The 20,648-nt window shown below is 48.3% G+C and overlaps 2 protein-coding genes across 5 annotated transcripts in view; one reads left to right on the forward strand and one right to left on the reverse strand.

The window, feature by feature from the left end:
* RAD54L2 (RAD54 like 2) overlaps positions 1 to 5,439 on the reverse strand; it is an 85,332-nt gene extending 79,893 nt beyond the window's left edge. The window contains exon 1 of the mRNA XM_058678578.1: positions 5,334 to 5,439. The gene's annotated coding sequence lies outside the window, so the exon portion shown is untranslated. The remainder of the gene's footprint in view (positions 1 to 5,333) is intronic.
* The window catches only part of DCAF1 (DDB1 and CUL4 associated factor 1), a 75,124-nt gene continuing 56,493 nt past the window's right edge, over positions 2,018 to 20,648 (forward strand). The window contains exons 1-2 of one of the 4 annotated variants that reach the window (XM_058678575.1): positions 2,018 to 2,484; positions 7,327 to 7,492. The gene's annotated coding sequence lies outside the window, so the exon portion shown is untranslated. Of the gene's footprint in view, positions 2,485 to 5,565; positions 5,692 to 7,326; positions 7,493 to 12,734; positions 12,892 to 20,648 lie in introns of those variants that run through there. The other 3 variants (XM_058678574.1, XM_058678576.1, XM_036497426.2) reach the window with 3 other exon arrangements.

Consider the following 20,648-nt stretch of genomic DNA (forward strand, 5'->3'; position numbering starts at 1 on the left):
GTCAGAAGTAGAGCAGTGGGGACTCAAATCAGCATATCACGGGATGCTGTTTTCAACAGGTGGAAGGTTAAGCTGGCTCCGGGATAGGATGTCTATAAACACTACTTTGGGGCACTTTTTTTTTTTAAAAAAATCTCTGCTTAAATGGCTGTAACAGTTGGGGCTGATTAAGGTGGGAACCAGCAGTGAGGAATTCCATGTGGGTTTCCCAGATGAAAGGCAGAGGCCCAAGCACTTGAGGCTTCTTCAGTTTCCTTCTTAGGCATATTAGTAGGGAGCTGGTTTAGAAGCAGAGCAGCTAGTATTAGTACTGGTGCTCCAGTGTGGGATGCTGCATTGCTAGTGGCAACTTAACCACTGTACCATAACATGGTCCTATTCAATATTGTTTAAGAGCAAAGTAAACATTTCTTCTTTATTTTTTTAAAGACTTATTTATTTTTTATTGGAAAGGCAGATATACAGAGGAGGAGAGACAGAGCGGAAGATCTTCTGTCTGATGGTTCACTCCCCATGTGACTGCAACGGCTGGAACTGAGCCGATCTGAAGCCAGGAGCCTCCTCCAGGTCTCCCATGCAGGTGCAGGGTCCCAAGGCTTTGCACCATCCTCTGCTGCTTTCCCAGGCCACAGGCAGGGAGCTGGATGGGAAGTGGAGCCGCTGAGATTAGAACTGGTGCCTGTATGGGATCCCGGTGCATTCAAGGCGAGAACCTTAAGCGCTATGCTATCGCCCGGGGCCCTCTTCTTTATTTTTTAAATAAAGAACAGAACAATAGAGAAGAACAGAGAAATAAGGTTTTTTTTTTTTAAAAAAACATTTATTTATTTATCTGCAAGAAAGAATTAGAGAGAGAGAGACTTCTTCTGTCCACTGGTTCACTCTCCAAATGGTTGCACAACCAGGGCTGGGCCAGGCCCAAACCAACAGCTGAGAACTTCTGAGTTGCCTACATGGGTGCTGGGACTCAAACACTTGGCCCATCCTCTATTGTTTTTTTTTTTTTTTTCAGACACATTAGCAGGGAGTTGAATCAGACTTGGAGCAAGTGGAACTGGTGCCCGAACAGGATGCCTAGCAGGAACCAGAAATTCCATCTGGGTCTCCTATTTGGACAGCAGGAGCCCAAGAACTTGGACCATCTTCTGCTGCCTTCTCAAGTACGCTAACCAGATGCAGGATCAGAAATAGAATAAGTAGACCTGGAAGGTATTCCTACGGGCACCCTAAGCAGCAGCTTAACCTCTGTGGAACTATGCTGATCCTCAATATGTTTTTCTTGTAAAAGCATTTGTTTCCCATGTTGGCATATCTTGAATTTTAAAATACAGAGATTTGGCTGTCATGAGCTACACACCTAGCCTGGCACAGTAGCCTAGTGGCTAAAGCCCTTGCCCTGCATGTGCTGGGATCCCATATGGGTACACGTTTGTATCCTGGATGCTCTGCTTCCCATCCAGCTTCCGGATTGTGGCCTGGGAAATCAGTACAGGATGGCCCAAAGCCTTGGGATGCTGCACCCATGTGAGAGACTCCTGGTTCCTGGCTTCAGATCAGCTCAGCTCCAGCTGTTGTGGTAACTTGGAGAGTAAATCAGTGAATGGAAGATTTTCTCTCTGTCTCTCCTTCTCTCTGTAAATCTGTCTTTCCAATACAAATAAATAAATGCCAACTATCCTGGATGCTCTGGGTCTTTCACACAGCCTTTGGGGTACCAGCATGGCAAGTTTTATTTATTACATTTTCTGTTTGTGTGGCTATCTCCTCCAGGAACCTGTGAGCGTGAGGCAGGACCATTTTCTCCTTGGGGTATGATGCTCAATGAATGAAGGAAGCAAGGAAAGACTGAATAAATCTGCAACCAACAGGAGAGAGATGGTCTTATAGTGTTAAAGAAGCTGAAGGAAATCAGTGTAGACTGCCTATGAAGATAGTTCAGAACTGGAGAAGGGAAGATGGACAGAGGCCCAAGAATGACTGGAAAGCACAAGACTTATCTGCAAGAAAAAGAACCCAAACTGAGAAGATTGTCCTTGTAAACTGAATAGCCCTCGCAATGTGATTAACTAAATCTGAGCCTCAGCTTATTCCTCTATTGGAGTGGAGAATGATGCCTACCTCATAGGACTGCCGAGAGGATGCTTGAGAGGCTAAACAGTGCACCTAGCACAGAGGAGGTGCTTGGAGTCTGGAATGAGTGCAAAATTCTGCCCCCAACAGGGATCAGTTACTGTCACCAGAACCCTGGCTTGCAACACCACCAGTTCAGGCCCAGTAAGTCAGACAAAGCCTCTGATGCTTCAGCATCCTGAAACAAAAGGCAGAAGGGGCTTGTCCCACTCTCCCTGCTGTGAGTGGCATCTAGAGGGACTCAGGGGACAGAGATGGCAGGCAACGAAATCCCAGATCAGAGTGAACACTCAGCTGGACCAGACCCAGCAATTTGCATCTCTTAGTTTGTGTAATCTTTTACAAACCCTGCAGGTGAGTACCATTCTCTGCATATGGAAGTTTTACTTTCTTTATAGATAGACCATTTTCTTTTGTTTTGTTCATTTGTTTTATTTTGTGTGTGTGTGTGTGTGTGTGTGTCCTCCCTGTGAACCTGTGCTTCCTGCCACCCTCCTCACAATCTCCTTCACAACAGGCATCTCATCCCCATTTTACAAAGGCTGAATTGAGGCTCCAATGGGTTGCCAGGGCCACACAGCTTAGGGTCAAGGGTCAAGACTGTAGGCCAGGCGCCTGCTTCTTCCCTTCCCTGGCTTGGATTCCTGAGTCTTCTGTCCTTCTGTCTTGCTTTCTGCACAACAGATACTCTGGTTGGATGTGTCTGTGGGTGTGTCTGTGGGAGAGGGTGGAATAGAGTGGGAGTTCCAAGAGGAAATGGGCCAGCTGATTTGGCCCTCAAGATTTCAAGCCTTGAGCCCCCCACTTTGGGGTGAAAATCATCTTGTCCACATTCTGTTCAAGCCTTCTGCAGCAGTGGCTCTCTGCCTTGATTGTTATTTGTCTCCCAGGAAGCCTCACTAAACTCTGCTGCCTGTGTCCCACACCTGGAGATTTCAGCAGGGACAGGGTTCCAACCCTGGTAGCTCAGAAAGGCTCTGAGGGTGACCCGAAGGTGCAGCCTTGGACTAGCCTGTCAGCCTACTGAAGGGCCTCGTGGTGAGCTTGTCTATCCTTCAGTCCTGGCCTGCACAAGCTCTGCTCCTCTCTTTGCATTGCTGCCTCAGCCCCAGCGCAACTCCTTTTCCCCTCACAAGGCCATGGCATAGTTATTCTCCTCTCCTGACTCACTGCCCCACTTAGAATAGGCTCATGGTTCTCATGGATTCTTTGGAACAAAAGCCCCTGGTATCCATACTTACTTGGCCTAATGGGATGGGGGCCCACTTCACCTGCCCTCTCTGCTGTATAACCTTAGGGAGGAAGAAAACAGGAAAGACAGCATTTGTACTTCACCCAGGCTGCCCTGGACACTTTCTGGTTCCTAGGTAAGGCTAGTGGTCTCATAAGCTCAAACACAAGCAGGGAGCATCCTGCATGCAACAAAAGGATGAGTCAATTTCTGGAGACATCAGGGATCTCAGTTGAGTTAGCAAAGATGAATGGTACCCGTGGGAAGAGCTTCCTGTCCTCTGCCTATTGGACCCAGGTACCGAGAGGTGCTCCTGCACTGCAGACTTAGAACCCCATGTGAGCATTGACCACAGAGCCCTGAATGTCATTTCTGGAGTGTGCAAAAGCAAAGCAAAGACATAAGCAGAGGGAAGGCAAGAGGCAGGCAGGGCTGTGCTGGTGGTTGGAAATAAGCTGAAGTAGGTCCTGACATGATGGCTCAATGACTAAATCCTCCCCTTATAAATGCCAGGATCCCATATGGGTTTCTTTTTGTATCCTGACTGCTCCACTTTGCATCCAACTCCTTGCTTGTGGCCTGGTGAAGCAGTACTGGATGGCCCAAAGCCTTAGGACTGTGCACTCGTGTAGGAGACCCAGAAGAAGTTCCTCACTCCTGGCCTTGGATCGGCGCAGCTCTGGCCGTTGTGGCCACTTGGGGAGTGACTCAGTGGATGGAAGAAACTTCTCTCTGTAAATCTGACTTCCCAATAATCAGTTGATCAATCTTTTAAAACTTATCTTTAAAAAAGAGAGAAAGAAGGGCCTGGTGTGGTGGCCTAGCAGCTAAAGTCCTTGCCTTGAACGCACCAGAATCCTATATGGGTGCCAGTTCTAATCCTGGCAGCCCCGCTTCCTATCCAGCTCCCTGCTTGTGGCCTGGGAAAGCAGTTGAGGACAGCCCAAAGCTTTGGGACCCAGCACCCGTGTGGGAGACTGGAGGAAGTTCCTGGCTCCTGGCTTCGGATCGGTGCAGCTCCAACCATTGCAGTCACTTAGGGAGTGAATTATTGGACGGAAGATCTTCCTCTCTGTCTCTCCTCTCTGTATGTCTGACTTTGCAATAAAAATAAGTAAATCTTTAAAAAGCAGAGACAGAGAGAGAGAGAAAGAAGCTGAAGTAGACCCAGGGACTAGAGCTGGGGGGAAGGGAGATAGTCAGGTAGGACTCTGAGGTTGCTGCTAAATGTGGCATTCTTTGTCCTGTCCCTTTCCTCTCTAGGCTCTAGGCTTGGTAGGCACAGATTCATAGCAGGCCAAACCCAAAATGGTCCTTTCATCTACGTTATGAAGGGAAGCATGAGATTTCACAGGGATAAAATGGAGTGTAGGGTAAAAGAATATTCTAAATGTTGAAATCACAGAGCTAGTAAAACCCTGTATGTAAGGTATGGATAAAGGAAAATATCCAGCTTAGTGACACAAACCTGTGCCCATACGGGATACCAGTACATGCAAGGCGAGGACTTTAGCTGCTAGGCTAACACACTGCCCCCCCTTTTTTTCCATTTGTTTGTTTTTGAAAACAAAGATTCTACTGAGTGGTTCTCCCTGTCCCTCACATCCAAAAACAAAGTGCCCTCCACCCAACACACCTCTCATGGACATGACCAATATTCCATGCTTTGCGGAATGAAGCTTTCTCCTCCATCCTGTTCCCCCACCCTGGTCAGGCCGTAAGCAGGCAGGAGTCTACACTCTTGAGAGAGTGAAAACTGGACATTCTTGTTTCTCCTCCTGACACTCTTCTTCCTCTGAGAAGCCAGTCCCTGGCTCAGCGGTTTAACCGTCCTTCTCCATGGAACACCGAAAATATCAAAGAACAGGACCCTGAAATGTACTCAGGTGCAGCAAAGGTCTTTCCCTGTTCGGGGTCTCCGGGGACAGGTCCACATACAAGGACCACAGCCCCGGGCCACAGCTGTTCTCACCTTTCAGCGATGGCTGGGACCTCAGGAACTGTCCTCATCCTTTGGTCTCCAGTGGACTCCCTCACCCACAACAACGTGAGGCTGGTTGGTCAGTAAGCCTCGCAGACTCTACAGACTAGCACAGAGTGCCACAGCGGCTTCTGAAGCCTTGCTGTTGTACTCACTAGTCTTTGGTTGTCCTGGCCCTCGGGCCTATGGGGCAGCAGGCGGCTTTGTGACTTCACAGGGGCTATCCTGTGACAAGTCTGAACCTGATAGGGCAAGAGCTGGGCCACAGGGGGGGCTCCTCTCAGCAACATCATGTGATTTTTCATGGAGCGACACCTTCACCTGTGAGGGAGAGAAGAACTGCCCTATGGTGAGAACCAAGCGTCCCTGCACCCTGTAGAATGCCTCTCCTTGATGCCTTTGGCTCCTGTGCCTAACTGGTTATACCTGATCATGTTTGACAATGTTTCTGGGAGACCCAGGCCCATGATGGCCAGGAAAGGAAGCAGGTGATTAGATAGTAGTGATAGAGGGTGTCTGAACTCTTAATTAGGGTCAGGTTGGCCTCCTCCCATTAGACCAAGTTATTCTTCTCTAAGAATAGATAGAGTAGGAAGCTTCAGCTAACCTGAGTTTTTATCAGGGTCTGCCTCAGTGGGTCCCAAAGTAACTTTCTTTTTCTTTCTTTTTTTTTTTTTCCCTTTTTTTGAAAAGATAGACTTGACTTTATTGGAAAGTTAGATATATATAGAGGAGGAGAGACAGAGAGGAAGATCTTCTGTCTGATGATTCACTCCCCAAGTAGCCACAACGGCTGGAGCTGCACCGATCTGAAGCCAGGAGCCCAGAGCTTCTTCCAGGTCTTCCACATGGTGCAGGTTTCAAAGGCTTTGGGCTGTCTCAACTGCTTTCCCAGGCCACAAGCAGGGAGCTGGATGGGAAGCGGGGCTGCTGGGATTAGAACCGGCACCCATATAGGATCCTGCCATGTGCAAGACGAGGACTTTAGCCGCTAGGCCATGGTGCCGGGCCCACAATGCACCTTTCATGGGTCAGGCCAGAGATCCCTGAATCCAATAGAAACATTTTGTGGTTACAAATTGGCATAACCGAAAATTCCAGAGTTTCTGGGAGTTTGGAGTCTGGGTTAATATTGAATGCACTATTGTTTACCTCTGGAAAAATTTATAATCCTGAGAACATGAAGCCAAAGAGCATGGGGTGCTTGCTCCCAGCTGTCACTGCACCTGTTCCCCGATCTCCAATCTGGAGCACAGCCTCTAGGAAGGACAGAGCCCCAGGAATGGCAGGGATCTGTCAGGCCCATGGGGTATCTGGAAGACAGAATTTGAACCTCTTCATGCCACAGCCCTTGCTTTGTGTTGGACACATGTCCACTTCGAGGATGGTCTAGGGTAAAGCCAGCCTGGCCACCCCCTCTGGTTGCTGCTTTGATTGTGACATCACCACCCTGCCAGGGAAGAAAAGTGTGCTGTGAGCGAGAGTTCCGTGTCCGCCTGCAAGCCCCAGCCCAGCAGGAAGGCAGGGTCGCTGGGCTGGTTTGGGGAGCATACCACGTCTGCAATCACCAGGCTCTTTGACCTTTAATCCCATAACCCTTGATGAGCTTGAGGAAGCCTAAGGCAGGTCCATTTATCACCCCGCTCTGCTTTAGGTCAGGGCGTGGACAGAGGGCCCCAAGAGTGGCTTCTCCCTTACTTGACAGTGTTTCTGAAATGTACCTTAGGATTATTATTTTTTTTTCCTGGTAAGGAGCTTGTTGCTCACTTAAATGATAAAAGCCTGGGCTCCTCCAGGAAGCAGGACGGCAAACAAAGGGGAAAGGTACCAGAGCCAAGGGAGTCCTGAAGAATCGTTACAGGGGCAGCCAGAGGCCAAGAATATTTGAAGTAGGAAGAACCGTGACTTTTCCAGGACCTACTGTGTACCTTCTCCCTGACCCTCCTCCTCCCAGCTAAGCAAAACATCATGATTTGCTTTTCAGAACAGCAGTGGAAACAAGCTGCCACTCCCATTTTTCCAGCTGTAAAACTGCAACTCAAGAGAAGTGAAGACACTGGGCCAGAATCCCCAGATGTTGGGACCCACATCTGTTTGCCGCTAAAGCTGGACTCAACCTCTGAGCTGTCTCCTCCAAACTCTTTCCAAAGGTAAAACTTCTTCTTTTTAATTATTTGAAAGTCATATGTACAGAGAGGAGGAGAGACAGAGAGAGAGGAAGATCTTCCATCTGATGATTCACTCCCCAAGTGGCCACAACGGCCGGAGCTGAGCCAATCTGAAGCCAGGAGCCAGGAGCTTCTTCCAGGCCTCCCACACGGATGCTGGGTCCCAAAGATTTGGGCCGTTCTTGACTGCTTTCCCAGGCCACAAGCAGGGAGCTGGATGGGAAGCTGGGCTGCTGGGATTAGAACTGGCGCCCATATGGGATCCCAGGGCATGCAAAGTGAGGACCTTAACCACTATGCCATCGCGCCTGGCTCCCAAAGGTAAAAATTTCATGCCTATCCTAACCATCAGTGGTAGAATTTAGCCTTATGTCATCCAGCTCATCAGCTGCTGAATAAGGAAGTTTTATTTTCTGTTTTTAAAATTTTATCTGCAAGATTACAGAAAGCAACTGCAATCTGCCGGTTCACACTCCCAAATGCCCACAATGTCTGAAGCTGAGAGCCATGAGCTCAGCTGGGTCTGCCTCACTGAACTACTGAAGCCACACTGCTGCCTCCTACGGTGTACATGAGCAGGAAGCTGGAGTCAGGAGCTCAGGCAGAGATCGAATCCAAGCACTCCAAGGGTGGGACATGGGCGCCTTAATCGCTAGGCTGATAGAGTTAATTTTCAAGGTGAATGTATTCCTGGAACTCTACAATTGCCTAAGAAACACCTTCATCCTGTCAAAGGGAAAAAAACCCTACTTTCTGAAACACCAGGAAACAAACAGGAGATAGGAATGAGCTTGGGGCTTTCAGAATTGCCTTTGAGTTACCTTTGAGGCGTGCTGTTTACTGTCTACATTGAAGTGATAGGATTGGAATTCTGAGCTTTTGCATTGTAAATCTTTATTGAAGTAACTGGATCAGAATCTTAAGCATTGTAAATTTTTGCTTGCTCTGTGTCACAAAATAAGCCCTCCATTATGTATTTTATCCAACATAATACAGCTATTGATTTTCCCATAGATAATTGCTATAAAAACTCCATACTTATTTTTGTTCGAAGTGCTTCTTGCTCATAGCAAGAAGGTTACCCCTGAACTGGAAATTAAAAGTATTTCAGTCACCATGGACCTAAAATTAAAATCATTTCACTTGCCTTGGAGTCTCACTTGAGTTCATTGAACCCCGACACTAGGCCGAATGCCTGCCTCTGGAGATGGTTTGGGTTCATCCATTTGTAGTCTTTGGGTAACAGGTGCTCTGATTGGCTTGTTACCATTTTGGAGAGGATTCAAGTGAGCCCCTGAGGGCCCTGGCATGGGAGCCATCAGAGTCTATGTCTGAATAGCAGCCCTGAGAGAGCATTGCCAGATTTAAAAAAATATATATGGGATGATTAGTTTAATTTGAATTTCAGATAAGCAGGTGAATAATTTTTTGTAGCGTAGAGGCTCTTTGTGTGAGACAAGAGTTCAGATGTAAGATTGTGGTAAGCAAGGTAACTGAGTTAAAATTTTTTAAAAAATATTTATTTTTATTGGCAAGGCAGATATACAGATAGGAAGAAAGACAGAGAGGAAGATCTTCCATCTGATGAATTACTCACCTAGTGGCTACAATGGCCAGAGCTCACTGATCTGAAGCCAGGAGCCCAGAGCCTCTTCTGGGTCTCCCACACAGGTGCAGGGTCCCTAGGCTTTGGGCTGTCCTCAGCTGCTTTCCCAGGCCACAAGCAGGGAGCTAGATGGGAAGCAGGGCTGCCAGGATTAGAACCGACACCCATATGGGATCCTGGCACGTTCAAGGTGAGGACTTTAGCTGCTAGGCTACCATGCTGGGTCCCTGAATTTAAAATTTAAAAGATTTATTTATTTTTATTGGAAAGGCAGATTTTACAGAGAGAAGGAGAAACAGAGAGAAAGATCCTCCATCCACTGGTTCACTCTCCAAGTGGCCGTAACAGCCGGAGCTGGTGTGATCCAACACCAGGAGCCTCTTCCGGGCCCCAAGGCTTTGGGCCATTCTTTACTGCTTTTCCAGGCCATAAGCAGAGAGCTGGATGGGAAGTGGAGCAGCTGGGATACGAACTGGCACCTACGTGGGATTCTAGTGCATGTAAGGAATGCAATTTAGCCACTGGGCCACTGTGCTAGGCTCAAAAGAGCACCCTTGATAGGCCAGGTGGGCATCTCAAGAAAGGGCTTCTCAGACTGAGGCTTCTAAGGCTGTGGGGTGCAGTTCTTGCTGCCATTTCTCCAGCTCCTCCTCCTGCCCTCTCCTGGACAGAGGGTCTACTGAGTGTGCGTGAGGTAGCATTCTCCCACTGTGTTGCTACTCGGTGTTATCAGGCTGGGTCATCCCAGCACTGGGCAGAGGCAATTCCTCCGCAGTGCTTCGCTGGGGGAAAAGCTGCCAAGGTTTCATTATCCAAAGTGAGCAACAGGGTCGCCCCTCAGTGCATTGCAGGGAGGATTTGTCTGAGGTGCTTCCCTTGCCTGTAAAGTGATCAGGGGTCTGAGCAAGACTTGGGCTGTCTCATTCTGGCTGCTCCCAAGGTGTGCGTTCAAGGCCTTCCTGCGGGAGCTTGTCTTCTTTAAGCTCCTCTTACACAGGCTGATCTCTAATTGCCTCCCTAACATAAGCGTTCTCCCTGTGGTACGGGGCTCCTCTCTCCGGCTGGGTATGTGGGAGCTAGAGGCTGTGGTTTCATTTCCCACCTGGCCCTCCAATGAAATTGTGCCTGTGAGGACAGGAGATGGGGACAAACTTTCAGAGATTGTATCTGTTGTGGCCATTGGACAAGGTAAGGCCTCCAGCTGTTGTTCATGGAACCTCATTTTCTCTTTCTGTAACATGAGAACGGTGATGTGGGCATAACCCAACATGAGTGGTCATTTGGCACACCTCCTGGAGCATACCCTGTCCTCATTTTGTAAGGAAGGTAGAGGAAGGGCACCTCCATTGAATGAGTGGCATTTCTTCTCTGTCCAGGCTTGGATCCTCCGAACCTTGTGGCTCTGTGGCACTGCCAGACATTTATACTAACAGTCAGTCAAGCTAATGGGAGAGCAGAAGTGTGTATGGGAACTTGGCCCATTGGCTTCTAGCTCTGGGAATTTGCAGGAGTGGCATAGGGTTTGTTGGATAGCACCAAGGAAAATAGCACTGGCTCAAGGGAGGCCAGAGGGAAGTACTCAAGAGAAAGGTTGCTTGGCGCCAGCATTGTGGTGCAGCAGGCCGAGACCCAGAGGACTTGGCACTGTCCACTTTCCTCCCCCAGAGAGGGGGTGTGCTTGGGGATGGGTGGCAGCCAAAGCTGAGCTGCTGTCTCTTTTCTTCTGCTACTGGCAGCCCTTAAACATCACTCTTCCCACCTTTAGGTGGGTCTTTCCTCTTTCAGCCACACCTTTTGGGTGGGGAGGGGAGGGTCGGCCAAACAAGGTGGGAGAGGGTCCAGAGATATTCTATCAATGAGGCAGAGAAGTTGCTTTCCAATGAGTCAGACTATTGTGCCAGAGCCAAGCAGTGTGGTCCCTTAACTTTGTGCTTCCAAATATTTTCATGTAAAAGTACTGGGTGTGAGAAGTGGCACCTAAAGTACAGGTGTAAGTCCCTGAATATCAGCATGAGTGGATGATGTGCAGTGAGAACAGCTGCCATGTGTGAGGCTAGGAAGGCCCACCTGCTGCCCCTTTTCTTACGGTGGAGGTCTAGGAGTACCTACAGGTGCGGTTGTGTGTGGAGGGTATTGGCATAGAGGAAGCTGCGGAAATTACACTGGGGGGGATTCTTGTTGGAGCAGCTGCCACCCAGCCCTGTATAAACGCTGTTCTACTGCCCCAGTCTCCTGGGGCCCTGACTTCTCCCAAACCCCTTCTCACTGCAGCCCCAACCCTGGGGCCACGGTGGGGTTTCCAAAGAAGAGCAGCGGTGCCATCTGGTGGCAGGCTGAGGCAGTGTCAGGAACAGAAGAGTTGGGCCTTGGGCTCCCCACCCAAGAGTCAGCCTTGGGAAGTGAGGGGCCAGGCCTACAGCAAGGACAAAGGGAAGACATCTGAGGATTAAACAACCCCATCCCGCAGCATTTGGGGTTTATGACTCAGGGGAGTATGGCAGGAAGGTTGCCTGCTTCTCATATGTGAAAGTGGTTAACCTTACCTCCCCTTGTGAGGTGCTGGTGAGGTTGAAATGGGAGTGTAGTTAAAACGTTTGGCTGAGAACCAAGCCTGCTATATAGGTGAAGAAAACGCATAGTTGCCATTAGTGGTATGGGGGGGGGAAGTCCTGGAACACAGAGAAGAAAGCTAAGTGCTGTCCCAGGAGAAGGGGTTTGCAGAAAGGTGCTTATGGTACACCACTACATACTCTAGAATAATCTGTGCCTGAGCATTTGAATGCAGGAGGAAGATCGGCTGCCTGGAGAGAGTGCGATGCCCCTGTTGGATTCTGGGCTTCGTTTGGGATGTGGGACCTGAGTATGGCCGCTGCTTGCTGTGTTCCGTGAAAGTTTTGGCTGGGAGGACATGATGGAAATGCCAGAAATGTGCTTCAGAACTCCCCGGGGGACCATGGGGCGGGGTCTCCTCAGGCCAAGCTCCTGCTGGAGTCCTGTGGAGTCCTGCAAAGGTATTCTTGGGTCAAAGTCCTTTGGGTTCCACTAACTGGTTCTGCAATTTGGGGCATTTACACCTTCTGGAATTGAGGTAAAATGAGTTGAGGCCAAGTCCTGCGTGCACCTATGGGCTTGAGTTTCTTCATCGTTGCCTTACACATAATACCTAATATTTTCTGATTCCTGCAGGCTAAATTCTTGAAAAAAGGAAAACCAGTCACTCCCCGCACCCTCAGTGAGTAGACTTGTAGAAGTACTTTTTTTGAATTTGGTATGTGCTAGACCCGATGTGTACAAGTGAGATAATAAAACACAAATGATACAGAGCACAAAGTTTTGAGGCTGTGTCAAGAGATTTTATAGACCAGTATCAGGAGGACCGCTTTCCAAGCACTTCGCGTCTAACCATAAAACTACAAATCCCGGCAGCCAATTCGCTGGGCCAAGTGCGTGTCTGCCTATCAGCGCCGGCGGGCCGTCTTCCTAGACGCGGGACTTCATTTCCCAGGCTGCCTCGGGGCTTTTTTCAACTCCGGCCCCCGCCTCCCTTCCGCTCTCGCGTGCGAACTCCCGCCCCTCGCCTGCGAACCTCGCGCCAAACCGGCGCGCGCGCGCGCTCGGGGCACGTAGCACGCGAGTGACGCAAAATCTGTGGGCCGCTCTGGAGCCGTGGTCGCGCTGTGTGTGAGTGAGGGAGAAAGTGCGGGACCTGAGGTGGTGTGTGTGAACTGTGGCCTCTGGCGGGGTCAGGGGGGAAGCGGCCAAGCCGCCCGCGAAGGTGAGTGGGGACCAGGAGGAAGCTGGGCCTCCGGGACGGGTGCGCCGAGGCCGGGAGCCAAGCCGGGCAGGCCGGGAGGGTGGGCGCCGCGCTGGGGGAGGGGCGGCACCTGCCCGGGCGGCCGGCGGGGAGGGGGCGGGCCGGGGCGGCCGGCGGGGCCCGGGCGGCCGGCTTCCCCGGGGATTCCGGGGCTCGGGGCGGGGCCTCGGAGCTCGGCCTTGTGGTGTCCCCGAAAGCGGCTTCCTGAGAGGAGCTCTTGCGCCCCTCGCCGCTCGGAGGAGGGGCTGCCTTGCGCTTCCCTCGTCCGTACGGGCTGGGGGGCTCCATCTTCCCCGCCGTACGGTGGCCTCCCCTTCCGCCAGGTCCCCGGCCGTGTCTCCGCCTCCAACCCCGGTCAACCTGGGCGGGCTCTCGGGTCCCTCGGCCCCGTGCCGCCTCCCGGGCGTCGGGGGAGGGTGCTGCGAGCTGCTGCTGGGCCCGCCTCGGCTCCGGGGAGCTTGTTTTCCGGGGTGTTCTCTCCTTGGGGTGTCGGAGGCATCGGCTTCGCTGTGCTCTATCTTCCGTCTGGTTTCCTCCCGTGGCGGTGATGGAGCTGTGTTTTTCGTTGTGTGGAAGACGTTAACTAGTATTTTCGAATCACGCGGGACTCTGTCCGCCTGTTGTGGATTTTTCCCCCTTATTGTGGTCTCTGTTGGTGAACCTGCGTGTTTCATTCCTACTAGCAACTTCCTGTTGTAGCGCGTTCACGTGCAGAGCGGCAGGTTCCTCAGTAGGGTTAACCTCATTTCCAGTGTCTCGGAGTTTACCTTTAAGGCTTACTTGAAGCGTGTGTTTATGTGTCAATTAAGCAGGAGTCGAGTTAGTGGTTGAAACTCAAGATTTTGGTCTTTGTGTAAAACAGTTACTAATTTCCGAGCGGTGGTTTATTTTGGGATGTTAAGGAACTAATAGAGCATGCGGGGGAATGTAGGGAAGCAGTTTTGCGCGCAAAGCCGCAGTTGGTTCCTACGTATGCCGACTCCGGTGCAAGAGGAGGAGTCCAGTACAGGTTGGTTGTAAGGGTTGGAGTTGGTGTATTGCCGCTTTTAGTCTTGAGTAGGAATAGGTTATACACGGTTTTAACATTACTGAGTACGTTTTCATTGAAAACTCTAAAGTTGAACTTTTTTTCTTGTAAAGGCACTTATTGATGTTTTAAGATTGCAGTCTTGTTAAAGTAGTATCTGTGTAAACATGCCCTCCAGTGTACAGAGATCTGTTAGCAAAGAGGGCATATCAGGTAATTTAACTTAGAAGCTTCAGAATAGTGGAAAATATTAGATGTGGGGGTAAAGTGTAGTGAGAAAAAGAAATCTCCTGTTTTCATCCAGAAATTTTTTTTAAAGTTTTTTTATTATTATTGGAAAGCCAGATATACAGAGAGGAGGAGAGACAGAGAGGAAGATCTTCCATCCGATGTTTCACTCCCCAAGTGAGCCACAACGGGCCGGTGCGCGCCAATTCGATGCCAGGAACCAGGAACTTCCTCCAGGTCTCCCACGCGGGTGCAGGGTCCCAAAGCTTTGGGCCGTGGAAGTGGAGCTGCTGGGATTAGAACCAGTGCCCATATGGGATCCCGGGGCTTTCAAGGTGAGGACTTTAGCCGCTAGGCTGCGCCGCCAGCCCTGTTTATTTGTTTTAAAAATGCTCATTTGTTTATTTTTTAAAGACTTATTTTTATTGGAAAATCAGATATACAAAGAGTAGGAGAGACAAAGAGGAAGATCTTCTGTTCCCTGATTCACTCCCCAAGTGGCGCAACAGCTGGAGCTGAGCCAATCTGGAGCTTCTTTTGGGTCTCTCACGAGAGTGCAGGGTCCCAAGGCTTTGGACTATCCTCTACTGCTTTCCCAGGCCACAAACAGGAAGCTGGATGGGAAGTGGGGCTGCCAGAATTAGAACCAGCGCCCATATGGAATCCCAGTGTGCGCAAGGCCTGCTCATTTTATTTTTAAAAGAATTATTTTTTTTGAAAGTTGGAGGAACAGAAACAGGGAGAGACAGAGAGGTCTTCCATTTGCTGTTCACTCTCCAAGTGGCTGCAGTGGCCTGGCTTGGGCTAGCGCAAATCCAGGAGCCTGGAGTTTCTTTTGAATCTGCCACATGGATGCCAGGGGCCCAAAAACTCAGGTCATCCTCTGCTGTTTTTCCCTGCATTAGCAGGGGACTGGATCAGAAGTGGAGCAAGTGGAATAGTGATCTTGGTAGATATTAAATGGTGACTCATTGTGGCTTTGATATGCAGTTCTGTAATGACTGATGTTGAATGTCTTGTAACTGTTGGTTACTTTTTTTTTTTTTAAGAATTATTTATTTTATTGGAAGGGCAGAAAGAGAGAAGGAAAGAGAGAAAGATCTTCCATCCACTGATGTCAGTCCCCAAGTTGCAGCAATGGCTGGAGCTGAGCCAGTCCAAAGCCCAGAGCTTCTTCCTTGGGTCTCCCACGCGGGTGTAGGGACCCAAGGCTTTGGGCTATTCCCGACTGCTTTCCCAGGCTACAAACAGGGAGCTGGAAGGGAAGTGGAGTTGCTGGGACTAGAATCGGCACCCATATGGGATCCCGGCCCTTTCAGGGCGAGGATTTTAGCCGCTAGGCCACTGCGCCAGGCCCTGAAATTTGAATTTTAGAATCAGTGTTTACATTTTTCAAAAATGTTCATTAGAATTTTGATAGGGATTGCATTGAATTTGCAGACCACTTTGGAGAGTATTACCATTTTTAAGTCCTTTAATCCATTAACACATAATGTCCTTGTAGTTATTTAGATTGTTTTCATTGCAGCAGTATTTTGTAGTTTTTACTGTGTAAGTCTTGTACCTTTTGGTTAAATGTGTTAGAATATTTTATCTGATGCTGTTATAAAATTTTGAAAAATTTATTTTTATTGGGAAGGCAGATCAGAGTTACTGGGAGAGGGAGAGAAAGATCTTCCATTCACTGATTCACTCCTCAGATGCCTGCAACAGCCAGAACTGAGCTAATCTGAAGGCAGGAGATTCTTTTGTGTGTCCCACATGGGTGCAGGGTAGGCTTTGGGCCATCCTCCACTGCTATTCCAGGCTACAAGCTGGAACTCCATGGAAAGTGGAGTTGCTGGGACGTGAACTGGCACCCATATGGGATCCTGGTACTTGGCAGGGGGAGGGAGGATTTTTAGTCAATTAGGCCATCACACCAGGCTCCAAAAAATTATTTTCTAGATTTCACTTTTAATCTTTTTTATTACTAGTGTGTATATAGCAATATGATTTTTGTATGCTTTCTTATTTATCTTTTTTTTTTTTTTAAGATTTACTCATTTTTATTGGAAAGTCAGATAAAAAGAGAGGAGAGGCCAACCATCCTCTGGTTTGCTGCCTAAGTGGCTGCAATGCCAGGAGCTCACCCCGTTCTAAGCCAGGGGCCAGGAACTTGAGCCAGGTCTCCCATGCTGGTGCAGGGTCCCACGGCCTTGGGCCATTCTCCACTGCTTTCCCAGGCCACAAACAGGGACCTGGAAGGGCAGTGAAACAGCTGGGATATGAACTGGTGCCCATATGGGATCCCGGTCTATGCAAGGTGAGGCTACTGCACTGGACCTTTGCTGATACTTTTGATACAACTCCTTGCTAATTGCCTGGGAGAACAGTGAAAGATGGTCCAGGAAATTGGGCTCCTGCTAATGGTGCATAGGAGACCTGGAAGAAGCTCCTGGGTTTGACCTAGCTCAACCCTGCCTGTTGAGGCCATTTTGGGGAATGAACTAGCAGGTAGTAGGTTTTCTCTCTGTATCTCTCTGTCTTCATCTCTTCATCATTCTACTATCCAAAAAAAATTTTTTTTTTTGGTCAGAACTCACCAATAGGGTGGTGCAGTGGCTTGACAGGCTTACCCTCCTAGCCCTATGGCGCAAGCATCCCATGTGGGTGCTGAGTGGTGTCCCAGCTGCTGCACTTTCCATCCAGGTCTCTGCTTATGGCCTACAAAAGCAGAAGAGGATTGCTGAGGTTTTTGGGACCTTGTACCCATGTGGGAGATCCAGAGGAAGTTTCTGGCTCCTGGCTTTTGGATTGACTTTGCTCTGCTCTGGCTTTAGTGGCAGGAAGGTCTTCTCTCTCTCTAAAATTTCCCTTTCAAGTCAAAATAAATAAATAATTTGCCAATAAAGGCATCTTATATTTCTAGGATATAGCTGAAGAGATCAGTTTTGTTGTTAGTCACTGCTTTTTTTCTTTTTTGAAGATTGATTTATTTTTATTGGAAAGACATTCACAGAGAGGAGACAGAAAGATCTATCTGCTGGTTCACTCTCAAAGTAGCTTCAGTGTCCAGAGCTGAGCCGATTTGAAGCCAGAAGCCAGGAGCTTCTTCTCCCACACGGGTGCAGGGTCCCAAGGCTTTGGGCCATCCTCTACTGTTTTTTTTCAGGCCCTAAGCAGGGAGCTGGAAGGGAACTGGAGCAGCTGGGACAATGAACCTACACCCGAATGGGAAGGTGAGGATGTAGCCACTGGACCATTGTGCTGGGCCTTGCTTTTTCCAATCTCTAGATTTTTTTGCTTTAGTATAAAATTTGTTGGTGAAAATAGTTGGTTAAATTATTGCCACATGTTATACTTGACTGGTACTCTTCAGTATTGTAAGAGTTATGAAAAATATGGTAAACCCCAAAGCAGAACTCTGGAGTCATGGCAGCTAGATACAAAGTAGTACCCTAGATGAGGGGTACAGAGGAGGAATCTGATTGAAAAACTGACAAAACCTAAATCAGGTCTGGAGTTTAGTTAATAATGTACCAAAGTTCATTTATTAATTTTAGTGTAGCTCATTACTGTAAGATTGTAACTGTAGGGAAAATGGAACTGGGTGAAGAATAAATGGAAATTCTTTATGCTGTGTTTGCAAGTTTTATAATTATCCCAACTTAGACATGATAAAGATTCATATTTGGTTATATGTAGCTGTTAAAAATGCAGTCTGGATTTTCTCAAAATAAGTTCAAAAGTCCACAGTCTCACTGCTGCTCTGTTTTATGAGATGTAGGTTACAGAGTGTAAAATGTAGGTGCTCTGTAGGGAAGAAGTCTTGGTTTTGTTCCTTGTAGGGGCTGTGGGGGATATATTTTCTTTTGGAGTTATGCAATAACCTAGGTGATGTGACTCAACATCTGCCATGTAGGTTGCTTCTGCTTTATTAGAGCACAGATATTTGGAGGCCAGTACTGTTGGTGTGGCTAGTAAAGACGCCACCTGTGATGTCAGCATACTGGTCATATAGCCACCTGACTGGTTCCTGGCTGCTCCATTTCTGATCCAGCTCTCTGCTAATGCTCCTGGGAGAGCAGCTGAGGATGGCCCAAGCATTTGGTTCCCTGCACTGATATGGGAAATTCCCCATGAAGTTCTTGGTTTCTGGCTTTGCTGGCCTAGCCCAGGCTGTTATTAGGGAGCAACCAGCTAATGAAATGTTCTTTCTGCCTGTGTCACTCCCTCTCTAACTTTTTCTTTCTTTTTTTTTAAGATTTATTAATTTTATTGCAAAGTCGGATGTACAGAGAGGAGGAGGAGAAACAGAGAGGAAGTTGTTCCATCTGATGATTCATTCCCCAAGTGGCCGCAACGGCCAGTGCTGCGCTGATCCAAAACCAGGAGCCAGGAACTTCTTTCTGGGTCTCCCACGTGGGTGCAGGGTTTCAAGGCTTTGGGCCGTCCTCGACTGCTTTCCCAGGCCACAAGCAGGGAGCTGGATGGGAAGTGGAGCAGCCGGAATTAGAACCTGCGTCCATATGGGATCCCGGCGCGTTCAAGGCGAGGACCTTAACCATTATGCAATCATGCCGGTCCCAACTTTTTCAAATTAGTGTTTAAAAAAACCAAACCCATGAATATTTGAACACTTTAAAATCTTTTTCATTTTTATTTGTTTGCTTGAGATTTATTTGTATTTGAAAGACAGAGAAGAAGAGACAGAGAGAAAGATCTTTCATTCTCTGCCTCACTCCCCACTGTTACTGGGCCAGTCTGAAGCTAGGAGCCAGGAGCCTCTTTCCAGTCTGCCATGTCGATGCAGGGGCCCGAGGTTTTGCGCCTTCCTCTGCTGGTTTCCCAGGCTGCAGGCAGAGAGCTGGAAGGGAAGAAGAGCATCCAGGACATGAACTTTTGTCTGCATGAGATGCTGGTACTTGGAGGTGGATGATTAGAACTAGAACTGATGTCCGTAAGGGATGTTGGTACTACAAGTGGAGCCCCGCAGTGTGTTTGTGTGTGTATAAGATTGATTTATTTGAAAGCAGTGTTAAGAATAGAGTGGAACTACTGCAACAGCAAGGGCTATCTCAGAAACCAGGGACTCCATTTGGGTTTCCCATGAGGGTGGCAGGGATCCAAGTATGCCAAGCATCTTTTACTATGAGGCGCATTGAAGGGAACTTGAATTTTTTCTTTTTTTTCTTTTTTAAGATTTATTTTACCTGAAAGAGAAAGGAAAAGATAGAGATCTTCCATCTGCCAATTTATTCCCCAAATAGCCAGAACTGGGCTGGGCTGATCTGAAGCTGGAAACAAGGACGCCCATGTGGATGCAGGGGCCCGTGGAATTGAGCCATCTGCTCTGCTGCTTTGCCAGACCATAAACAGGGAGCTGGAACCGGAAGTGGACTTGAACTGGTGGCCATTTTGGATGCTGCCATTACAGGCGGACAGTTTACATGCTGTACCATCACCAAGCTAGAATTTCAGTTGGTGCTGCTGCTGTGGGATGCTGGTATCACAGCAGGTGGCTTAACTGTTGTACTATGTTAGCTATCTTTTTTTTTTTTGGTCTTACGGTAGATGTCTTCAAAAGAGTTAATAATTTTATAGGTGACCTGGATTGATTTCCAGCTTTTAGTCTTGTCCTGGCTCAGCACTTGGCCACTGTGAGCACAAAATGGGAGTTTTCTTTCTCTGTAAACAAGTAAAAACAATCTGCTAATCTGCAGTAGGCATTGGACAAAATAGGTAATGTACCTTTTGGCCTGTCTGCCTCCCATATTATAATGCTTGAGTTCAAGTTTTGCTTCATTTCCAATCCAGCTTCCTGCCATCCATGCGTAGAATCCTGGATTGAATTCTGGGCTCTCAACTTTGACCTAGCCAAACCTTTGCTATTACAAGGCATTTGGGGAAGGAGCCAGTAGATGGAAGATCTCTTTCTTTTTAGATATAACGACAACAGATTATGAAGAACAATGTGTGAAACTTTTTGGGATGGTTACTATTTCTGTGAAAATACTACATTTTTCATGGCCGGATCTGATATTTTGATCCTAAGGCTATTTGGGCAGAAAACCTGATCCTATAAACTAAACATTTGGTTTTCATTTATCACCCTTTTTTGCACCCCTGGTTAAGCCTCTCCTCTGTCTTAATTGGATACTCCAATGTCTGTCTCAGCTCCCTGTATAATGTATAATGCATTGCTGGGTATTCCTGCATCTCTCAATGCAACAGTCTTTTCTACCTCCTTTTCTAGCCTCTTATTTGTGCCACAGGAAACCAGATGAGAGATAAGGAGGAAGCCTGAAGGACAAATTATTTTATGGCATTTTTTTTAAGATTTGTGTTTATTTTTATTGGAAAGACAGATGTACAGAGAGGAGGAAAGAAAGAGAGGAAGATCTTCCATCTGATGGTTCACTTCCCAAGGGGCCACAATGGCTGGATCTGAGCCAGTCTGAAGCCAGGAGCCTCTTCTGGG

Source organism: Ochotona princeps, chromosome 21, assembly GCF_030435755.1.
Source record: "Ochotona princeps isolate mOchPri1 chromosome 21, mOchPri1.hap1, whole genome shotgun sequence".
Lineage (NCBI taxonomy): Eukaryota > Metazoa > Chordata > Mammalia > Lagomorpha > Ochotonidae > Ochotona > Ochotona princeps.